The sequence below is a fragment of the Lepeophtheirus salmonis genome, chromosome 3 (genome assembly GCF_016086655.4).
Source record: "Lepeophtheirus salmonis chromosome 3, UVic_Lsal_1.4, whole genome shotgun sequence".
Classification (NCBI taxonomy): Eukaryota; Metazoa; Arthropoda; class Copepoda; order Siphonostomatoida; family Caligidae; genus Lepeophtheirus; species Lepeophtheirus salmonis.
The window spans coordinates 3,473,998-3,498,187 of record NC_052133.2 but is presented as its reverse complement, the minus strand read 5'-3'; the positions used below and the strand labels follow the sequence as shown (position 1 = coordinate 3,498,187).

Here is a 24,190-nt window from a genome sequence, read left to right as displayed (position 1 = left end):
TCCGTCTTATTTATTTAACAAATACAAATGTTTGTAGATACTAGAGTTGAGACTCAATTCAATGTCGATTTTTTTTTCCGGCTCAGTCTTAAGATATACTTACCAGAGCGATTTAGAACAATTTAATAGTCCAGACCACGGTCTCAGGCCGTAGACCGAAATTTACTTGTTTTCAAATCCTGTACCAACTTGTTTGGTCTCAATAGATAGACATAACTTTATAAAGGACTTAAATAGTTAAGGCCACTAAAAATTACGATAGTCTCATACCGGTCAAAGATTTTCACACCAAACCCCAACATTATTCTTTATATAATTTGAAAAGCTAAAATAATGTGTATTTTTAATGAAAATAATGATATCATGGTTTTATTATGTGTATGGCAATCTTAGTGTACAAATGATCAATTCCCATACGATAACAAAACAAAAAATCCTACATTTGAATAATTCAATAATAAATATTTATCTTATTCCTACAACTTGCTACATCAAATGTACTGTACATAGTAATACATGACAATACTTAAATTTAAAGAATATAAATTAAATCAATATTACCTCTTACCTTTAATGATTTGCAGACAAATTTAATGTAGAGTTTGAATAAAATTTATTTTTGTTGATTCCTGGCAGATTTTCTAAGTTTGGCCACTGACAAAGAAAAGACCGGTCTATAATTTAAATGAAAGATTTGTTTTAACAATTAGAAATATATGAACAAAAAAGTGTTTGATGGAAGAAAAATACCCTTAAGAATCGGAGTGAAAAAAATATGTTTTAGAGTTGTTTCTATGATAAGGGGTGAGTACAACTTCACAACATTGAGGGGCACTCAATTTTAATGGTTTTGATGGAGTTTTAGATTGATTAAGTATATAAGTAAACATTATAGTATTACAGTTAGCCACCTAAATAAGGAATCTTTTGGTAAAATTCATATACCTAAAATATATTTCTTTCTCTATGAATTATCTGGACGTGAACTAACACACATTAAATTCAAGAGAATCACTCTCCCAAGCACGTTAGTTAACTAGTTTCCTCAATATAAATGAAAGAAGTTTGTTCAGTGTGATAAAAATGTCAGACATAAACAATACTGATGTCATGTGAAGAAGCTCATTACTATATTTTGCTCTAACTATAGGGATGTTATTTTAAGATGAGTAGATACAAAATTGTATATGTGACTTTTTGCTTTTATTTCCAATAAAAAACGAAGAAGATTGATAGGTTTAGATATCTATCAGTAAGATTTTCTTATTTACACGGATAACATGAAAGGAAATGTGATTAGGTACTCCATAAATTTGTTATGATATTCCATAATACATATTATTTCATTTCAACAACATCATCCATGCACACAATTAGGGCTGATTGTAATAGATCCTTAATTAAGATTTCATGTTTATCTCTAATGAAAAACATTTTCTAGTTAATTAGATGTACTTTTATTTTTTTAGGAGGGAGGCTATCCATTGTTTTAAATCGATTTACTTATCACCAACATGATTCAATGAGTCGAAAATGGTTTCTTGTTGTAAGATTTATTTATAACAGTAGGATATTTAAATGCATTGGCTGTGTAAAATTAAACGTATTCTCTTTTATAACAGAAAATATATGGTACCCATAGAAGTCAGCTTATTTTGGAACATCAAAGTATGTGGTGTATCTAAGAACAAAGCTGCTGTAACAGGGGGGAGGGGGCGTAAAAATGGGATGTACTCGACCTTTTTAATATATATATAGTGACTTAAAAAAGTTGCGATAAAGGCTTTAGATGAAATAAAATATGCCTCTTTCAGAAAAATGACTTTTTCGAAATTATCTTATATATGTACAATTAAAGATTAAACTGAGTCCAGGAAAATGAACCTACAGAGGTCATTAAAAAACAATAAATGCCTTTCTAAAACCAACGTAATTCCATCACAAATCGACCAAAATTGAATATGTATAGTCACCTCATTTAAGAATTGAAAAAAAATGAAATTTCAGTCGCAACAATTCGCAAGAATTACTCCAATATCGATCTCCAATTCTACTTTGACTCCAAAAAGGACTTACAATGATAACTTCGCAACAAATCCTCAGGGTTACCCTTTGTCTGTTATGAACACACACGAATGTTTAATTAGGTTTTGTATAAAATTAAATCTATTTATGAGAGGATGTGTGTCCTACTCAGGACTTAAATAATAAGGACAACTGCATAAGAAAAAAATATCATTCTTCAGATTACCAACTCCAAAAAAACCTACCAGGCAAAAAATTCACTGGATTAACACCACCACAAATCAGATTTCTGCATTTGCCAGTTTTTATTTTTTTATGGTTGTGTCGTTTACCTAAATTAAACATGCAAGTTTCTTTTTTTTTTTTTTTTTTAATACCTTTTTTATAACCAGAGCAATAATAGTAATTTTTCCGTTGTTTTATAAATGTACTGTTTAGAATGAATAAATATATTATAAAAACAATTATCATTAGATTTATTAGAATTTAATTAATTTGAAGGATCATCAATTAGCTTTTACACATGAGGTATACATTATATATTAAACTCAACAATCTATTAAAATTTAATACCATGAGGCTTTACGTGGTATATGTAAGTAACATCGAATACAAATAGAGGAATTGGAATTCCATAAAAAAGAGCTCTCAACCTATAAAATAAATTACAAATAAAGCAATGTGACGAGCCAGTTTAAGAAAAAATAGTATCTAATAGTCAATAGTACATTGCCACCAAAAATTGTGTCCGAACTAATGCGGGAATGCAAGAAAAGGCTTATAGGTGATTATAAAAGATGAAGTTGATAATCTAAAGACACTTATGAGTAGGGTTGTAAACTGTATGCATTTTCTTTGCGTAAAAAAGGTTACCGGAATTTGACAATTTTCCTAACAATTTGAAGAATCATTAATAAGAGTGTAACTTGATGTCATCAAGTTTTATAAAATTAGCTGCAGTCCGTTGTAAGATATTACAAAAAACACAAGTACAGCTCCGTATCAAGCAAGGACATTGGACGGAATTACTCCGTTTTCAACTATACTTTGATTTCAACAAGGACTTACACTTAGATTTATCAAACAATTACTCAACATTTCTTCTTGTGCTCATTCACGAGCACACACACTTGTGATTAAACTTTATATTGATGGATATTATATTTTTCCCTGCTATGTTAAAGAAAAAGTAACTGAAAATTAATGTGGTAACCCTGACAATTTGAAAAATATTTGTGAGAAGAACAGCATAGCTGTCATGACTTTTTATTATATTAGCTTTGAGCAGCTCTGAGAGAGTTGGAAAGGAAGTACACACCAATACCACTACGTATATAGGAAGAACAGTGTAAACATTCTTACTTTGTGTTATCAAGGATACACAGCCAGTCTAATGTTCAAATAAAATGAAAACTATCTAGCCTGCGTGATTGGTGTTTTGTCCTATATTGGAAATGCTTTCAACAAAGGCATCGAGAGAGTTGATTCTATGGATAAACATAGCTGTTTATCTATCGGATCCCAAGTCATGGACACGTTTGTATTAAAGAGTATTCTTTGATATTGTTAATAATGCAAGTGGTATATGGTCAAATTGTAAAATAATATAATGCATTATTTCTTCCTTATTGCAAAGAATCGGATTCAATACTTTGAAGAACACCAATAATCATTTCCATTGTCATCGTCGAGACAAATAAAATTCTGAACACGATATTTAAATTTATATTCATGTTACATTTTTACCAGAGTTTTGAAAATATATAAATGAAAATGTTTACTGTAGTAGTAAAAAATAGAACTTATATTAATTAGATTGTTTATAATCTTCCTTTACTCATGTTAAAATAAAAAAATTGTGTCCATATATCCAATATCACTTATTACATATATTTATAACCAAATATTTCAATTGTGTTTATTCAAAGACACTTCTGATTGTACTAATAATTGTAATATTATTCATTTTTCATTGAAGAAAAAATATTTTGACTTAAATAAATATACATATAAAAAGAATTAACATTATTTTATTTCAAAATTTATTAATATCTTATATTTATATAATAGATTTTTAAGGGTAATTAAACTGATTATATATTCCTTAATTGCTGATAATTTAGGTAAAAATATATTTAGTTAAGAAGATCCAAGATCCATCAAGTATTTGAGAATAATGATATATTATTTGCATTAGAGGAAACTAGTGACTCGACGGGGACCCGTGACTGCAGTTGTGGTCAGTCATTTAGATGGTAATTTTTGGGTCCTCCTTATATCATTATTTTGGAAGGGACACAATGATTACAAGTATTGCTGCAATAAGAATAAGTTAAATTTTTGCCTCCAAATTCAGAGACAAAAGAGTGGAGGTTTTCATTACCAACGGAGCAGTGTATTGCATTGAAATAGCCAAAAACCTTGAACAACATTTCTCAATTATGTTGCATATCAGTTGTTGCGCTTATAGTCTGAACAGAATAGCAACACTCTGTCCAGATTACTTCTAAAATACAAACACTATCATCTCTAAAGTGAATATATTTTTTTTAAATTCAGGTTATCTAAAAAATTTACGCCAATCACTTCAATTTAGTCAAAAAGTATAATAATTTTATGGATGAAAACAATAATGTAATCTAAAAAGAAAAAGATGAATTGAAAAATGATCCATTTTTGTCATAAATATTGTTTATTCAACAAAATTTGAATCCAATCTAGCTAACCATTAAAGCATTGAAAGAGTGATTGCCACAATTCCCATGTTTAACTATCGTTCAAAATCTATGTCAATATATTAATCTTAAACCTTGAAAACTAAATATCAGGAGGTGATAGAAAAAAACAAGGGATACTTCAAATTGAGAGAATGGAAACCTGGAACAATGAATCACGATATCAAGTTTTTAAATAAAAAAAAACACTCTAATTGTTAACTTTGATTCCAAAAGGGGTTTCAGTGCCCTTTCGGACATAAATGTACCAAAAAGTCCCGTCTGACGGAGGTTCACGTCATGAATATGATAATTAAATAAACATAGAGATTAACTATGACAATATCTGAGTGGCCCCTATAGTTCTAAATGTATTCATATTGATCAATAATAATAAATTATTACTTTAATTTTAAATATTATATACCTTTTACAGCTGTCAACGTATATAATTACCAAACTATCATCCATCATCGTCGACCACGGTTTCAATATCAAATTTAAAACTTAAAAATGTGATAAATAATTATTAAGAAAATAATAATAATTATATGATTTAGTAAATCATTTAACTATCTTAATTGTAAATCTCCAACGTTTAATAATTTAATGTTCCATTTCATTATCATAATATCCTTGACGTGATTCTCCGTCGAACGGGACCTTTTCGGTACATACATGTCCGACATCAAACTGAAAATTCTCTTAAAATATAAGATATATATAGGAGTGTTTTTCTATTTAGAAATTTTGCTATCGTGATTGATAGTTTCAGGAGCCAATTCTCTCAATTTGATGTATTGAAATTAATAATACTAACATTTGTACTCCTTCTATTCTGTTCAGATCAAGAGCCAGACATGTGAATTTGTAAAATGTTGTTTAATGTTTTTGGATGCTTTAATTCAATATGATGCTCCATCGTAATGAAAACCTTTAATTTTTCGCCACTGAAATTGAAGCCAAGAACGTTGCTGATACTTTTAACATAGACACTTTTAATCATTTTATTGTCAGTTTTCTTAACAACTCCAAAATTAATGAGATAATGACAACCAAAGGAATAATCCTTTAAAGGAACAACCAACACTGTAGTCATGGATAGCTGTCGAATGTCTGTTGTTTCATCCAATGCAAGAAATTTACCCTTCCCTTCCAGTTCTTTATTTAATCTAAATGTAGATAAAACCTTTTAATTTTTAGACCCCATTGACGTTGTGATGGAAAAGTGAGAGGGAATTACTTATTCATTGTAAATTTCCATGAAGTTAACAAAATTTGGGTTATTCACGATATTGAGTGGAATATTGATGGAGATAAGGATTTTGGTTAATCAGTAATAAAACTGGAATGTTGAGAATTTGAATTAATTATGTGAATTATATACAAGATCAAATGCCTTTCATGAATTTGAGTTTTATTATTTTTGTATAATTTAAACCTCTTCAGGACTAAAAATCTATAATTAAAAAGACATCATGCAAAAACCTTGAAGCATCTTCTTAACTCCATATATTCTTACTACTATTATCAATGATCCAGGGTATAATATCAGTAGTCAATAGTTTAGCTCAAACTTCATCACGATACAACTTTACACGTTTCTAAAACTTATTAAAATAATAAATACGTAATTAGTAGTTATAGGTTAATTATTTTTATATGATTAATGATTATGAATTATGATTTGTTTTCTCATCAAAAATGAAAAATAATGAAGACAGCCTTTAGTACTAGTTTCTAGAACATATTATATGGATTGCCAATTGCAAATACCATTGATTGATTTACTTTGAAAGTAACTAATGATAAGTTGTGAAAAATTTCCAACAATTATTGAACAGTAATTTTCAGAATTGGGCAGAATTGACTGACTGCTACTAACTCATTTAGGTTTTTTTTTCTGCTTCTTTTTTAGAAAAAGGTTCAGAAGTTGATTTAGTCGGCTATAAGGCACCTAACTATAGCCACCTTGACTACATTTTTATGACACTTTCGCACAAATCCAATCCCACATAAAAATATGATATTTTCTACAAGATAAAAAAATGATTTTTACTACTAATGAAATACAATTTGTTAACATAAACATTCTGTTATCATAAAGGATAGACGAAAAATATATTGGTGCAAAAGGGAAAATAACAATTAAATATTTTATAACTTCTTATATCAGAGTGTCATTATTATGTTAGGGTTTGGTCTGGAAATCCTAGACCGGTCTGATTTTATAGATATATTGTTCTAATAATTCAAAAGTATTATCAAGTAAGTAAGTATACATGACATCATGTATATTTTAAAGTACAATGATGTCATACGAAGTTGCAACAGATATAGGTCAGATATTTGTCTCCCGTGAAATATTTATTTCAGAATTCGAGCATCTCTTGAGATTGATAATCAATTCAAAAGCCCTCTATCTTTCTTTTGTCTTAACTCGTAGAGAACATAGAAGTCCACTTAAGAATAAAATAATAAAACAAACTAATGTGCAAGGAAACGGATTCTTATTACTCATAAGACTTATTGAAGATTAATCAACTGACTTACTTGTATAACCGAATGAATAAATTGATATTTTATGTATACACTATACAGTATTTTTTCTAAAAAAATATCGTGTACTTTTGAGATTTTTTTGAAAAAATCAGTTACAGTTGAACTAGAAAAAAATTGTCTCTGATAATATATGAGAATGAAAACAAATCGGTCCATAGGGTAAGAATGAAAAAAACTCTCTCCATAACGTGAGACCGAAAAAAAAAAAATCGGTCCATAGAGTAAGACCACAAAAAAAAAAAAAAAAAAAAAGGTACTCAAAGAGAGACCGAAAAAAATCTGTTTACCGCAGTCTGGACTTAAAAGTCGGTATAAAAAATCAACTAAGACCGAACCGAAAAAAAAAAAAAAAACTCATTGGTGGTCCGAGTCTCAACACTTGTCATTTGACATTTTATAAGAAAACAACAACATAGGTGATAATTCTCTGATTCTTACTCATCAATGTAATAAAGAATATAAAAGTACCTACTGTTTCTCCGTTTCTAACCACAAGACTGTAATTTATCTCTTTAAAAGTTTTAATGTACCTCATCTTTAAATATAGCCAGATATTTCATTGACATATTTGAGTCCATTATATTTATTCATTTTTGTGGGATGATTTAAAGTAATCTAGAATTTTATATACATTTCAGATCTTTTATTTGATTAAAGAAACTTATATTGGCACCATATAAAATCTACAAATTGATCATTCTTTTATTGTGATTATTCGTTTTGCTCACCTTAAGAGGAGTTTGCAACATATCCGAAGGGTTTATGTGTATAATTTACTAATAGAAATTGACGATTTTTCGTCAAAAAATACCAATTTAATTCACACTCAATGTAAAAATAAATCATTCTACCTTGCTTTTGTTAATGCAAGTCAGAAATGTAGGCGATTATTTTGAGTTCTCCTTTAAAAAGTGTTTCCTTAATTTATTTTAAAGAATAAATATAAATTCAAAAGAGAGAACAAGAAAGCCAGTTGGTTTCCTTTTCTTATCTTAAAACTGTAATTTTTCTCGTTGAGGTTAAATATAAAAAAGAGTGTATATTGGTTAGTAAATTCTGATAATTCAAAAGTATTAGCAAGTAAGGAACATTTATTCTATCATGCTTGTTCACGTAGTACCTGTAAAGAAAATTTACTTTTAAACATTGCATATTGTAATCTTCAAACATCAACAATTCTGCATTTTAAAATGAAGAGGTTTTCTGATTTAATAGTTATATTTCTTGTAGGAGTGAAATACGATGATAGATTAAATTTTGTAAGCACGAAAATGACTAACACTCCTTTTTTTCTCTCTTAAGTAAGACACATTATAAATCACATAAACTCTTCATTTAGACCGGGAGTGTTATTGAGGTTTAAAGATGATACTATAAAAACGTTCTTACAATTATTTTTTTGTATGAACTCGCATTTCTCAGGTTTACCATATACGAAGGTGGTCTGAAAAAAGATAAAAAGTGTTCGACCTTTACATGAAGGTTTTAGCACTCGCATCTATCTATCTCATATCTATCTATCTAAGGACCACTATATTAGTAACATATAGAATATAGAATTTGTATTTATATATTTGAATTTAAAATTGAGAAATGAAATAATCATATTCAAATTGGTTAAATTTGTATTAACAGTCACAAAATTTCAGGGGAAAAAATTATAATTACAGGTATAGTTGGTATTTTTTTTTATCATTGTGGTACATGGGTGTATTTTTAATATTACATTTGAAATACTCAAATTTCGCCTTTCCTTAACACATTGGGCCTTTGCTACATCTTAAAAGAGAGGTAGACTTCGAAAATAAGGGCCACTTTCCCAGCTGAATTTTTTTGTTGATTCTCTCAAAAATAGTAAAAATAATTGTTTTTCATGCTTGATTAGGGCCTCTTGTACAATTTGACAGAGGAATTATATACAAAACCGAGAAAAATTTGCTTGAACTATAATGAATTTAACAGCAGAAGCCCTACTGACCAGTAAAATATAGGTCACTTCCCTTACCTTAATCTAATTATTCTTCGATAGCTGTTAAGACAACCAAGAAATCAACTCTTATTATGCGACTAAGGAAATACAAGGGTCACATAATTCTATTCAGCTCTCTTGCCTTAGAAGTTGGAATATCTTTGAAACTAATAAGAAATATTATTTTTCCACGCAGCACTGCCATCAACATGCTTATTACATGAAGGATTAATAATAACTAGAAACAACTACTCGTATGTTTCTGTTTTTGTCATCAGAGTCGTTATATTTTTCATTGAGTTAGTCTTAAATTCTATCAAGTCGTAAGATATTTCCTCTAAAAACAATATCTTCTTATGAACTATGCCTATCGTACTGGCGAGAGGTAAAAAATCATAATCACGTAATTTCAAAGTTTAAAACGTTTCAAATGAATGGAAATGTTTAAAAATTGATTCTCAGTAATATGAAATTGCAGTTTTTAAAAAGAATTTAAAATGATCCTTATACTTAACGAAATACTCGGCATAACATTTAAGTCATAATTTTGAATAGAATAATACCTTTCATTCAAGCTAGAGTATTGCATAATGTAACTGCCAATAAAACTTTTATTTTTATGTAATATAAAATGAAGTACTCCGGGAGACAAACGAACAGAAATCTATATTTACAAAGCAAAGTTTTTGCGTATTTACTTTAGTATGGCCCCTTGTATATATTTATAATATCATCATCTCTTGCTTCCTTCAATATAAAAGGATGTTCCATTAAGGAAATAAGAGCCTTTCATTATGTGACAATGATACACAATTTGAGTATTCATTGAGTTGATACACTTTTACTGAATTGAATGAAAAATCTGTTAAAAAAAATTATTTGGCTTGAAAAAGTCATTAAAAGATAATATTGGTTCAATTTCTTAGCCATTTAGTATGTAAAAAATGGATGTCTACAATCTGTACAGTCATTATTGACCTACGAAATAATAATGTACTCGCATTAATCAAATTTCGTAGGCGTCTTGGATGGATGTAGCATCAAGCGTGTGCGTGCTATTAAAAATAAAGTAAGAATAAAGAGTTGTATAAAAAAGATATATAAAATTGAATGAAATATCGTAGGCACTTGGGCCTACATAAATTTTTTACACATATATTATGGATACAACTTTAGATTAAACAACGAGCTTTTGTTGATCAAGCTCTGGAGACTAAATTACTCACTGCCTCATTGTGTGATATAAAAAAAAAAATCAAGCTTCTATTATTATTCGTATATTCTTGAGGAGATAACATTTAAGTAGTGAGTAACTACATGGGAGGGCTTTTTATGAAAAACGGAGAGTATCACTGAATATTTTTTGGATTAAATTATCTTCTATATTAATAAAAAAGGTTTGTCTGTATGTCGAAACGTAATGACTCCAGGAAATTCCTGTTTCACAGCTAGTTAGTTAATAAATGGTGTATGTGAATTGAAAAATCTATAAATATATGTATTGGTAAACTAATTAACCTCGCCTGTAATGCGTTAAATGGAAGGGTTACTCTTTGCACTTTGAATCTGCTCATTTTTCCTTCTTTTAGGAATAAAATTCTCATTAGATACATTAAAGTTCGTAACCAGCTTGAATTTAGCTGATTTTTTGATCATGTAGATACAAAACTTTTTTATAAAATATGACTAAAAAAATACAGCATTGTTTTAACTACTTTGTCGTCTTGATGATATTTAAATCCTCCAAGCTTAATTTTTATGTAATAAATAAGCCAATAATTTTTTTCAATACAAGGTATTTTGGTGACTAAAATTCGTTCATAGAAGTACATGCTCATATAATAATTAACATAACATTTATTATATCTCAAGAGACAGACTGAAGTAGGATTTTGAATGGAACTAAGCGTTTTTGCCATAAAAAATGTATACTAAATATAGTATAAATATTAATTTATTATCTTTGGATATCGAAGACATTGATTTTACAGCTAGATTAATTTTATATGAAGATATCTCCTAAAAAAATGAATGCAGTTGATGAAAATCGAACAATTGATCAGGAAAGTCAAAAAATTAAAAGCTCTTTCTTCCTCGACAATGTGAAAGCCCTCACTAAATTAGAGTGATCAACTGTCCTTTTTTACCTGAATAAGGCCTCGTTTTGAATACTGTCTAAGGATTCTATATATATTTATTTAGGAAATACTCGGTTTTATTTAGGTTAAATAAATAAGCCCATAATTTTAATAAAGGAAACGATGGAAAATATCATAAATAGGTCAAGTAAAAATATATTTATTTCAAGTATAATAACCTTCCCCTATGGCCTACACTGATGGCCGATAACGGCAAGTTTTTTCTTTAAAAAAATACAATATGGTCAATACAAATCTTTAAACTAAGTTCTATAACGAAGACCACGTGTTCAATATTAGTCAAAATATAGTTGGATCGTGATAACTTTATTGTCCCTAATAGTTGTCGAGATCAGATTAAAATAATATTATCCTAAAACCAAAAATTAACGTGGTCACCCAGATAATATGGAGAATGATTGGGAAAAGAGCAGCATAGCTGTTACAACGTTTCATGAAATTAGCTGTGATGGCTTAGATGAGGTCAATGCCCAATGTCTCTTATAATTACGGTGCCATTAGCTCAGGAATAATGGACAGGTACATAGATAATTTTTGATGAGTTATAAGTGCAATTCTTTGTTGGACTCGAAGTAAAATTGAGGATCGAAATCAGAGTAATTCCTGACTATTCATTGCTAGATAAGCGCGGACGTTCAGTTTATTCCCTTCATCTCATTGTTGCTTGCACCTATTTAAATTAAAAAGGTCATGATATCCAAGTTGATTTCCTCCCCAAGATTCTTCAAATTGTCTGGGTGACCACGTTAATTATGGTTTTTTTTCAACATAGAAGCATGTCCTATTTTTTATATAATTATGTATATGAACTTCAGAGACAATTACTAGATCAGATGGAGAAATTAAAATACTAGATGGTGCGACAAAATAATTCATTTATTATCATGCGTGGAGATGAGGCTGTAAAAATCGTTAGAGGATGGGTGTGGTTTCATTCTTGAGCCGAGATTCTAAATTTTTGTTGGAAGAACAGTAGATTGCTATCATTCGTTAAAGTAGTGAGACATTTTTTTTATTCGTAGATAAATATAGCCAAAAAATAATTTGACATTAAATTAAATTAAATTCAACTAATTGAAATTTATCTCCTGAGTGGTTATTGATGCAATTTATAAAAATTAGTTAACTGCTTCAATTTCTTATTAATAATGAACTAAATTTGCAATAATAAGACAATAAATTTACTGAAGTTACTTTGATTTATAGTTTTCTAGGATACTTTGCCGAAAACATTATTATCAAAAAGCCACATTGCCGAATGATCACATTACCAAACAGAAATAATAAAAATTGATTGATTGATAATTAGAGTCAGAAACGACTTTGGGATAGAAGAATGTCAATCAAGACTTGACCAGCTACGCTAGAGCTCCACCATATTAAATTTAAACGATTTATTCATTCGCATTGCCTATTGAATCTAAATCATTAATTCTTGACTTATTGACTCCTTCTCTTCTTTAAAATTTTTTCTCTTTATAATTTATTTATTTGATTATTGAAGTGTTGTCATATAATAATTTTTGCTCTAAAAGCAGAACAAACAACTGTAGAAGCATTCTTATAACTAAATGAATCATTTATTAATTAATCAACACTTGAAAATTGTAATACGTGGCAAATAATTGTACATTTTAACTTTTAAAATTTTTGTAATATTAATTAGAATAATAATTACATATTATTACATCATAAATCATCATTTTACATATTTATGATTTTTTTAAATGTCTGCACCGGGTGATGTTGTTTGGAATCAATCTACAAGAGGGTTCTCAAGCATACAACCCGCTTGGAGGCTTAGTACGGTCTAGGATATACATTTCCATTATTAAAATAAATTAATTAATTCACTGTAATTTTCATTAAAATAAATTAACAGTAGCATTAGAGTCTATTCAGTATTTTTTGGCGGCAATTGCATTATTGATTTTTCCTTTAGCCTCGCACCCTCATCAGCGAAATGTCTTTGTGAGGAAAGAAAAAAAGTTAACTCAGAGTGTAGTATTTTTAAATAAAAATTAACATGGTTGATAGAGGTGAATAGAAAATCTGTGTGTTTGGTATGTCAGCAGTAAATTTCGGTGTTCAAAGAAGATTCGGGGCTATTATGAAACTCAGCAGCATAGTGAGAAGTATAATAGCTTGCAAAAATAACTGAGAAAACAAAAGTTGAATGTCATGACGATGCGTATAAGGAAAAAAACAATCTGTTTTCATCCGGAGTCGAGAAGGCAGTGATACTATGGTGAAAGCCAATTACCTAATTCTGGAGCAAATAGCTTTTGCATCAAAGCATAAGAGAGATGAAGAATTCGTTAAAAAATGTATGTTGACGACTGCTGAAATTGTGTGTCTTGAGAAGCAAGATCCTTTTACCTATAATAACCAGACAAGAAATACCGTGGTAGATAGGATTTTGGAACAATCAGTAGATTTGGACCATCAATTGAAACGCAGAGTGAAGTAGTTTTGGCTTTTTCTGTTGCGATTGAGTAAAAGTGTTGTTAAAATTGCAAATACTTTTTTTTGAGCTCTTAGGTTGTTCATAATATATTTCACAAAGAGAAGATTCACATAATAGGATTTTTATAAATGATTTATTCTTCTTGCACTAATTATAAGTATTAGTGACTAAAATAAAGAAAAAAAAATAGATTTATTGCTATTTTTTTTTAATTTTGCAATTATTTTACTGGTCAGACCGCTTTTTATCTTACACTATAATAATAATTATTTATTTTTCATTATAAATATATATTCACACATAATAAGCCTATTACTAATTATTTTGATTCAAAAGATTCAAAATTTGCTTCGAGACATTTGTTTATGAAATATGGTCCAACATGTTTATAATGACAAAAGTCTGCCAAGAACCATATTTCATTCATTCTCCCCTAGCATTGTATGTATTTATTTATATAAATAGGTTGGTAATTTTATTTTATTTTCATTGCTACATGGAAAATAATTCCTTGGCAATGCTCGTTTTATGTTTTAAAGCAATATCAATCCTATTCTACACACATATGCATGAAGTTAACATTATTTTATAATAAAAAGAGTTCATTAGATTTTTCAATTTACTCTACACCATTTTCCCAATTTTATTGTGATGTTACTCTCCTTGGTCAGCTTAACAACAATCAAGAAAACAATCAAACGTGATGTAACAAATCCCCAATGTTTCTCTTCTTTTTTGACGTAATGTGATTATTTAATAGTTATACGTTCTCTCTGTATAAAAAAAAACAATAGTAATAACAGTTTCGAAAAATAAAATAAACCTTTTGAGGTTTTAACTACGAAAGCTAGTTCATTATCCTATTTTGATTTTTTTAAATCTGTGAACATGTATTAGTGTTTGAAGTTAAAGAGTAGGTGAGGGGACGTAAATGGGGGAAAGTGAGATATTCATTAATTTGGAATCATATATTTTTGTTTAATTTGTTGTAAGTAGTATAGAATAAAAGCTGAACCCATAAATGTGGCAAATGCTTGCAATTTATAAGATTATTTATTCTGAATCAAATAATATATTTTTTTATTAAATTAAATTATATATATTTATAAAATGTTGGCGCTTTATTCGAAAATAACACACCTCTAAAAAATATTAGAGACTGATACATGTAAACAGTTCATAAGATAATTCTATAATAATAAACTATGTTCGTATTCTCATTTCAAAATACTCTAAACCTTATACAGATGTAAAATTTACCCCTAATAATCGTAAAGCTGTATTTTTACTAATCTATGATCATTTTAAGTAGCTTTAGTATCTGAAATTAAAAAAAAGATTCTATTTAGAGAAGGAATTCCTTTAATCTAACTCTTAACTTTATAATTCCTGAAAGTTGTCTCGGAAATTTCATTATTTATTACGTTATTGGCGGCACAATATTTATATAACTCTATTAGGATACAAATGCCGGTTTCAACACTCAGGGGTGTCAGCAGGATTATATATATATTATTAATTTTTAGGCGGAAGTCTCTTGGCTTTTGGAATTTAAAAAAAAAAAAAATATTTCAAAAATTCATTGCTATTTACAAAAAAAAAAAAAAATTCAAAAATCTAAAGTTATTCATAGAAAATTATATTTTGAATTTTTTTTCCCAAAATCTGCAGCTCTTCACAAAAGTATAAAATCTTTTGTCAAAATAATTTTTAATATTAAATATATTTGAAGAATACTTCAAAAATTAACAACTGTTCACAAAAAATTGATAATTTTTTTTGGACATAAATTTCAAATATTAAACTCTTTGTGAAAACACATTCAAATTTTATTTTTTTGCTCTGCTGCATAATTTGCCGGAAATACGAAAACAAATTCTAGTAAAAAGCAAAAAAAAATCTTAATTTGGGTGGGAGGCTACTCTCTCCTTAGGACGCCCCTCACACCGATTAGTTAAAGTGACGTTTTAACTGCATCAGTAATCCGATACCACCACTATATTACAGGGCTATCGAACAACACTAATTAAAACTATGGAAAACAAACAAAAATACGTCTCCCTTTTAAGCACAAAACGATTAATAAGTATGTCAACAATTTAAAGTAGTGTCAACGAGCCCTACTATCCTCCTCTACTTAACTGAATTACAAGGATGGTACATTGATTCTCTACAAAAGATTTATGAACATAGAATCTGTTACTTTCACTAAATAAAGATGTGTTTCAATTATCTTACATACAGATTGATATTACTTGTACATATATTTGCTTTGCAACGACGCTGGGTTTATTGGAAGGGAAAGGGCGATCATTTGTGAGAAGAATAAGATAGAGAGAGAAAGAAAGAGAGAGAGAGACATTGAACAACGAGGTCCGTGTTTTTCTTTCTTTCTTTTTACTTTTAACATCATCTTTCAAAACTTTCCAGTGTATATTATAACATAGTTGAGTTAAAAAAAGGAGTTTTGTGAGGAGGACGTATGAGCGTCAAGGATTTGTGGGATTAGATGTGATTTTTTTTTTTGGAATCCATGTCTTAAGAAGGATCAGCAAGACACTTTCGGAAATAAGAATTACAATTCGGTAAGACGTGTTTTTCATATTAAAGAATAATAGTCATAATGACTAATTCTTTTTGATGAATCCCATGTATTCATTTTCATGATGTACATATTTTATGTAAATAAGTGGCCTGTCAACGCAAAATGAAGTAATATTATTTTTCAAAAATTAAATCTGAATTATATCTTTGGCACGTCAACACAAAAGCACGCTAGAATGATATTTATCAAATAGAGTGTGAATTACATTTGTAGTCTTTAACGACGAAGTATCGCCCATTTCTACCAACAAGTTATTCTTATTTACTCTATGAAGGACTCGTAAACTGCACTTAAAGTATCAAAAATTGATCAATACAATGAATAATAAGAATTGATAAATTTTAATCGTAAGCCCATAAATTGATTAAAGTCAATATTACTCTTATAAATCAAATGAAGGTTCTAAACTTTGTGGTTATTTTTCTTTTGTACAACTATATTTCAACAGAATTCTAATATTTATACGTATTAACAAAAATGGAGACGAGGGAGTTTTCGTACTTCTTAATTTATATAAAATATGCTGTATTTTGGTTCCTATAAAATTTATTTTTTTTCGACCCAAGACCAATATAAATAAAACAAAATTTTTTTTGTCCTAAAATCCTTTTGAATTTTGAAAAAAAAATGCCGTGTAAAGAGGGTTCATATAGTAATAATTGTTTTACACTCAAATAGAAAGGGGTTGGATGTCTTTATATTGTTTCACAAAAAAAGCAAATCCTTTCTTTGATAGATCTTGCCTGAGTACTTCCAAAGGGTAGAGTGCTCGAACTAATTCGATATTTTAAACAATGTAAGGTCCTCCACAAATCTATTGGATTGGATTTTAATTGTAGTTGTTCCATCTTTCTCAATCAACCTTAATAAGTGTTTTTTATCGTTTTCTGCCATCGGTAATTGTCGAATTGTTTTCTTCTTCGTTCCTTTCACGTAAATAAAAAAATATATATATTTAACGGGCCAAATGTCCTCCAATTATAATCTTTTTTGTCAAAATTTCCCTTTTTTCCAATTCTTCACAAAACGTAAAAGATTTTTATTAAAAAAATTAATCTACAAAATCTAGATTCCTTCGAATTGTTTTGCATTCCCATTTGAAATGTTATTATTAATTCCATCGTTTTCTGACCAAAAGATACCCATGTCCTTTCTGATTTTGAGTTACTTAAATGACCCTTTGCCTTTCATTAACCCTACGTCTTCCCTAGTCTTCTCCTCCAGTTTCATATGACCATACAGATCACTCCTCAAAAATTCTTACAATCCAAGATAATAAAAGAGTCTCCCAAAAATCCCTGAAACATATCATCCCAACCCACCCGAATTTATTGATACAATATATTCTTCTCCACAAAATTAGCTTATTTGGTTCATTAGGAAATATAAAATGTTGCCATATTGTATCCACTTTCTTTGCTCATCGTTCAGAAAACCCTGTTACCCTCAACAGATGAATTACTTTCAGTAATATTCATGTGGTCCAGATAAATATTTCGGAAGAAACATTACTAATGGTAAAGGAAGCGAACTTAGACATTCTTTTGCCAATTATGTACGTTTTAAAACTTTTTCCGATTTTCAAGCTCATCCATTCTTTCCAGTGCAACAAACGATGCCAGTATTTTAAAGACTAGTACAGTTTCTAACTTTTGAAAGTCTAGTCTATTAAAACAGTTTTTTTATACGTTTTAACTTCTAGTCCAAAAATGTATTTCAATTTTTCAAAGATATCGTATGTACAGTTAAGGGATATTTTAATTTGTTTTGCGTCTCCTGAGTATAAAGTAATTAGGTCGTCTGCAAATGTATAATCTTTCATTTCTGAGTTTCCTACTTTAACCCCTTTGATGACAGAAACATTTTCAATTTCTATTGTTAGAGGATTCAATTCAATTATGAGAAGACAGGGTGAGATTGGGTTGCATTGGTAACATCCTTTAATGACTAAAGATATATTCTTTCTCTTTTCAAAGAATGTATGTAGGTCACTTTGACAAATTTCTACCATCTCAGAAAAAAGATCCTCAACACCATTGATCCTGAGACATACACTTATCCAATATCCATTGATGTAATATTGAATCAAAAGCATTTTTGAAATGTATGACCATGACTGCTAAATCTAGGCGACCTTTCTCCACAGTATGTATTGAATCTTTTATTCCTCCTGGAATATCCTCCATACATCGACCCTTTATAAAACCTTTTTGAAAAGTATGGCTTATTGATGCCAAAACCTTTTGAATTTTTTTTAGACAGAACTCCACTGTATATTTTATAGGTATTGTTCAGCATAGTGAGGGGACCTTCGATTATCGATCTACCTAACATCTTTTCCTTCCTTAGGTATCAAGATTAAACGTCCATCAGTAATATCGTTTTCAAATTTCCCTAGCCGTAATGTCTTCATATTTTTTTTTTCTAATAGAAGAGCCAACAAAGTACATTATTTTTAAAAGTATTCCATCGGAAAACAACCTCGTACCAGTGATTTCTTCTTCTTGTTAGATTAAATTCTGTAGTTTTTCTAGGTTATAAATTCCTCCAGATAGTCTTTAATAACTTTTGGAATCTATGACATGTTTTTTAAGAAATGATCATCTGATTTATATTTCAATTGAGTATTATTTTTCTGGCACATTTCTTCTCCTCTACAGTCGCCAGACTTGAAAATGTTCACTATAACTGAATTTTTTTCATAGGATTTATTATAAGTTTTCCATTTGCGTCAAACACAGAATTTACTTGCTTTCTGCCAATTTGATTACTTTCCATTTTCTAAAGTCGCTCAAAAATTATATTTTCTTTTGATAGGGACTTATTGCTACTCCTTATTAGACTTTCTCGGAGTTTAAACATTTGTACCCAGTATTTTTCTTCCTCAATAGTACACTACCATCTCCCTCCTCACAATTCCTTATCAATTTCCTATAAAGCCCCAAGTTTTAAGTATTTATGTCTTGAAGAATCCAAAACTAATTTCTAAGCATGTGAAGATGTCTTTATTTTTCTATTCAACAATCTCTATAAAATATCAAGTATGATTTCTTTGATTTTGGTGTCTGTCCTCTCATCCTCTGAAAGATGTATATTACCCAGAAATTATTTCACAAATTTTCTTGAAAGTTATTCTGCTTAAGTGATGCATATTGCACTTATAGTAGCGAAATTCATTTTTAATACTTGATAAATTTTATTTGAAAGTCCATATGAGGATCAAGTTAGACATCATAAATCAGATGAAGGTTTTGAACTATAGTAAACATTCTTAGATATTCAACTCATTCCAGGAATATAGTACTAAAAAAGATATTGGAAATTTTTTCTATTTCTTGATTTTTGTTCCAGATTGTTTTTATGTTAACTCTCAGCATTTGTATGTACTACAGTATATTTTAAGTACTGAGCTCTTTCAAAATTAACATGACAATTTGTGAAAAAAAAGCAAATTTTTTTCATAGAGCCTCACAACAACGTTCTGTAAATTATTTTTCTCCTTCTACTTAAAAAAAAGGTATAATAAGGAAAGATATATATATTTATAAATGGACCACTTGTTTAAGTTATTTTTCTGTGCTTTCAATGTAAGTAACTTAATAATACAATTAAATTACTTGGAAGCTATATAAAATAACAAACAAAAAAGGACCCAAAAATGCTGAATAAGAGTTGAATCCATTAGGAATTGAAGTTAAGTATATATAAATTGAACAAACTTCATTTGTAAGATAGATTTTCATAATACTTCAGACAAACAAACTCTTTTGCAAAAAGCAAGTTATGATTTTTGCAAAATTATTGTGAAGTAACGATTAGAGATGTAGTTGAAAGATTTTTTATTTTAATACTGTTCATTCTAAATTTAATCGATTCAATAATATGGATATGAAATTTAACATTTTGAATCATCTAGAAAAGAAAAAAAATTAATAAATGCACGTATTAAAATAAAAAGTTATCATTAGTAAAGACAAATATCATCAAAATATTTTTTTTTTTCTTCCTTTGCTCGCTAATAAATGAACTTTTTATATTTTTAATTAATTCAACAAGGAACTCTGTTATTGAATTAATTTTATGACCATATCTTAGCTTGACACATTGAAGCTATAAGCCATTAAAGAAAGAGTGTAATTATTCAAGTTTAAATAATGATAACTCAAGTTATGAACTCAAAAAATACATCTCAAGACGTTCTTTGAATCTTTTCATATTAGGTTTTTATAATATATATTGTTATCATTTATCCCTATCTTCACTACAAAAAAGCTTTAATTTAAATTTTAAAAATAGCAATAACCATATAAAAATTATAACCTTTACTTAAAAAATCAGAGTTTTATATCGAAAAATTATGATCATGAGTGTTGTTGATTTACATACCCGATAATAGGGACACAACCTTAAATTTATTAGTATTTTGTATATTTATTTGTTGACTACCATTAGTGTCTGGGATTGATCATAGTTATTAGACATCGACGAACGAACAAAAGTAGCTTTAAAAATATCGATTTGGTTTATTAATATAGAAAATAACACCTTAACAAATTACTTTTTGTTCTTATGAGCTCACTCAGACCTGGTTATTCAATATCTAAATATTCTTTCCACAAGAATATATATTAATAATAATTATATCGATAAAGATAAATATTTTTCAGGTTGCGAACAACAAAATAACTCCTACATTAAAAAATGCCTCCATTTACAACACTATGTAAACATATGTACTCCTCTTTTCTTTTCTTCTTTAATATGGGGCGCTGAGCTTTAGCTACATACGCTCATTGCTAACCTCATTTAAAGTCAGATACATTATTTTTATATTTTATATGACCTCTTTTATATATTAATATATATAACAACGTGCGTTTTAACTAACTATCGTCATTGCTAACGTCATCTACATTCAAATGCATTATTTTTATATTTTATATCGATTCTTTTTTTTATATCAACCCTATCTAAAGTTACTTTCGTTATTTATAATTGTTCTTCTCTTTTCTTATTTTCTATAGCTGCACGGGCCCACTGTTAAAAATGTGTTCTTCTCAGACAAACAAAACGAAAAACATTACCTTATTAATATATTTTACTTCAACTTGAACATTTGCGCCGTCTTGGGGGTATTTATGTTATTTTTATTATGTTCATGGACCAATGGACACTTTCATCCTATTTCATTTTCAAAAATAGTAATCATTCTAGTGTAAATATAAAATGATGATCATAATTAACTTGTCATGAAAGGAAAGTCAAAAATAAAAAAGAATTGTTGCTGTTCTATTTATTTTATGTCTTCCTTCCTTCCAACATTTGTACCTTTACATAAATATGCATGTAGAAGGAAGCTAATGGCGACAAGCCTCCAATAATTACTTTTTGAATGCATTATCTTTAGGAAAATAATTATATGATCATTAGAAAGAAGAAAGATGTGGGAAGTACCTAATGAGTCAACTACAGATGCATCTATACTTACTACATAGATTGTATACATTTATTATTGTATAACCGTTTAATAATATATACATTGTAAATACAAATCTATTGATTTGTACCAATGTGGCACGTCAATACAAAAACAAATTTTGAACAAAAATTAAGAACAGGAGAAAATCCTAATTCGGTGTTTTACTTCATATATCCCATCCGTTATATTTAGCTTTTGAACACTGAACAATTTTTTTCAAATTTAATTAAAAACTAGTTCGTGAAGACTGCACAAACTTTACGGATGTAGTCTTCTGACAATTCAGCCCATGGGACCTTGATGGTGCATTCCAAAGATCTCACAGATCCGCGAGGCTTGTTGCAGGCAGTTCCCTCGATCTCTTTATGGAATAATACAAGAGATTAAGATCGGGGGAGCTGTGAAGCTACATATTCTTGGACACATTCAATAGAAGCTTTTCTCTATACAGTCTCTTTTCCTATATGGCCGTCGTTATAATATGTGTCTCACTCCTTGCTTTGATTTTGCTCGCAAGTAATCCTTAATTATCTTTCGGATCGTAAACTCACTCAAATTCATCTTCTTGGCCATACCGTGAATCGTCCTAACTGTATTTCTAGCAAGGCGGTTTCTGAAACGCATAATTATAGATAATAAGAAATAAACAATTTTAAGCTTATCCTACCCATAAATATATTACCAGATCTTGTGCTCTTCATTGTCAATTTTTTTAGAGCCTCTGGGTCCCACTTTTTTTACTTGTGACTAATCCGATCCGACCTGTAAGAACGAAATAATTATTAATAAACAAACTACTCTTCGGAAGATTATATATATGTAATTAAATGAAACTTATAATATGAAATAGTTGAATGCAGGATCTCTCGGAAATTTTCTGAAGGTGTAAAATCCCAATAAATTTTGTAGATCCCGAAAGATAATTCCTAGCATGTATATTTGTATGTGGGCCATTTAAAAAAAAATACACTTATATCTTTGTAATCAATTTAAAAGACTCATTTGGCACTTCCTTCTTTTTTTAAATGTTCCTTTAATTGATCAAATGAAGTAGCACTGATTAAGTATGAACGACGACGTGATCCATTTTTATCCAAGTTAGGGTTGCTCACGTCGTTTTGCCTTTGGTATATCTCACAACCTATCCCCCTCAAAAAAAAAAAAAAAAAGGAAGAAGCCCAAATTAGGTTTGTAGTTAGTTCTAATGATATAATTATTATTTAGTAAAAAAAAAAAAAATAAACATTGACAGCTTACTTTAAAATTATAACTTATATAATATAAGAGATAATAATAACAACTTTTTAATTCAATTAGATACGTGAGAAGAAAAGTAACATTCTCACACTACACCTGGGATAAAACTAATAACGGCGCGCGTGAAAGTAAGCTAAAAGTTTCAAATGGTAGTGTGCATAACTAGAATTGTAAGTTTTGTTATGAGGGTGTGCACCTAAACTTCCGATATGGTCCTTCCATTTAATTATGAGCTACGTGTTATTATCAGAAAATAATAGACATTTAAAACTGACCAAATTACGAGGTCCAACTGGTTTTTTTTATTTCCTTTAACTCAATATTAACTTAATATTAAATATAACTTAATATTTCTCACAACTCTATATTTACCACTTTATCTGTGAATATCTTTTCATTTTCTTAAAAGGTTCTACGATGAACAATTATATGACAGGAACAGCAGACAGGAAAAAGAAAAGGTTGCCAACTGAAATAATTAATATTTTACGCAAACGTGTATAAAGTATTTTTTTTACATCTCTAGTCATCTATGTAGCTTATAGGTGACATCTTGCGCAGGATAAAGCTTTTCTTTTAGCCAAGGAAATTTCCTTAAGCTAACAGGCACGTTTCGCCCCTTCTTAATAGCTAGTTCTACATACAAGGGTCGATAGAAAAGTATGTCCAAAGTCCCAGAGATGGCACTACTGTGGCGTCTCGAGGTTATGTTTAGTTTGTAACATCTCTTGGGAGAATACACACCAACTCTCAGCCATATTGTTCAATTTTTTTCTGTTTGCCATTCGATTAAATCGAGGAAGTGGAGTTATTTTCAAAATTAGACAAAAAAATAATTTCGTCCGTTGATTAAACAATACTTTAAGAAAGGCAAAACGCCTTAGGAGACTAAAAAGAAGCTTAATAAACATTTTAAGGACTCTGCACCTTCAATTAGAACAGTTTCTAGGTGG

General features: G+C 29.0%; 1 protein-coding gene across 1 annotated transcript in view; it reads left to right on the top strand.

Moving 5' to 3' along the window:
- Positions 1–16,324: 16,324 nt before the first annotated feature.
- LOC121114400 (transient receptor potential-gamma protein-like) overlaps positions 16,325–24,190 on the top strand; it is a 311,931-nt gene continuing 304,065 nt past the window's right edge. Inside the window, 1 exon segment of the mRNA XM_071886890.1 lies at positions 16,325–16,481. The gene's annotated coding sequence lies outside the window, so the exon portion shown is untranslated.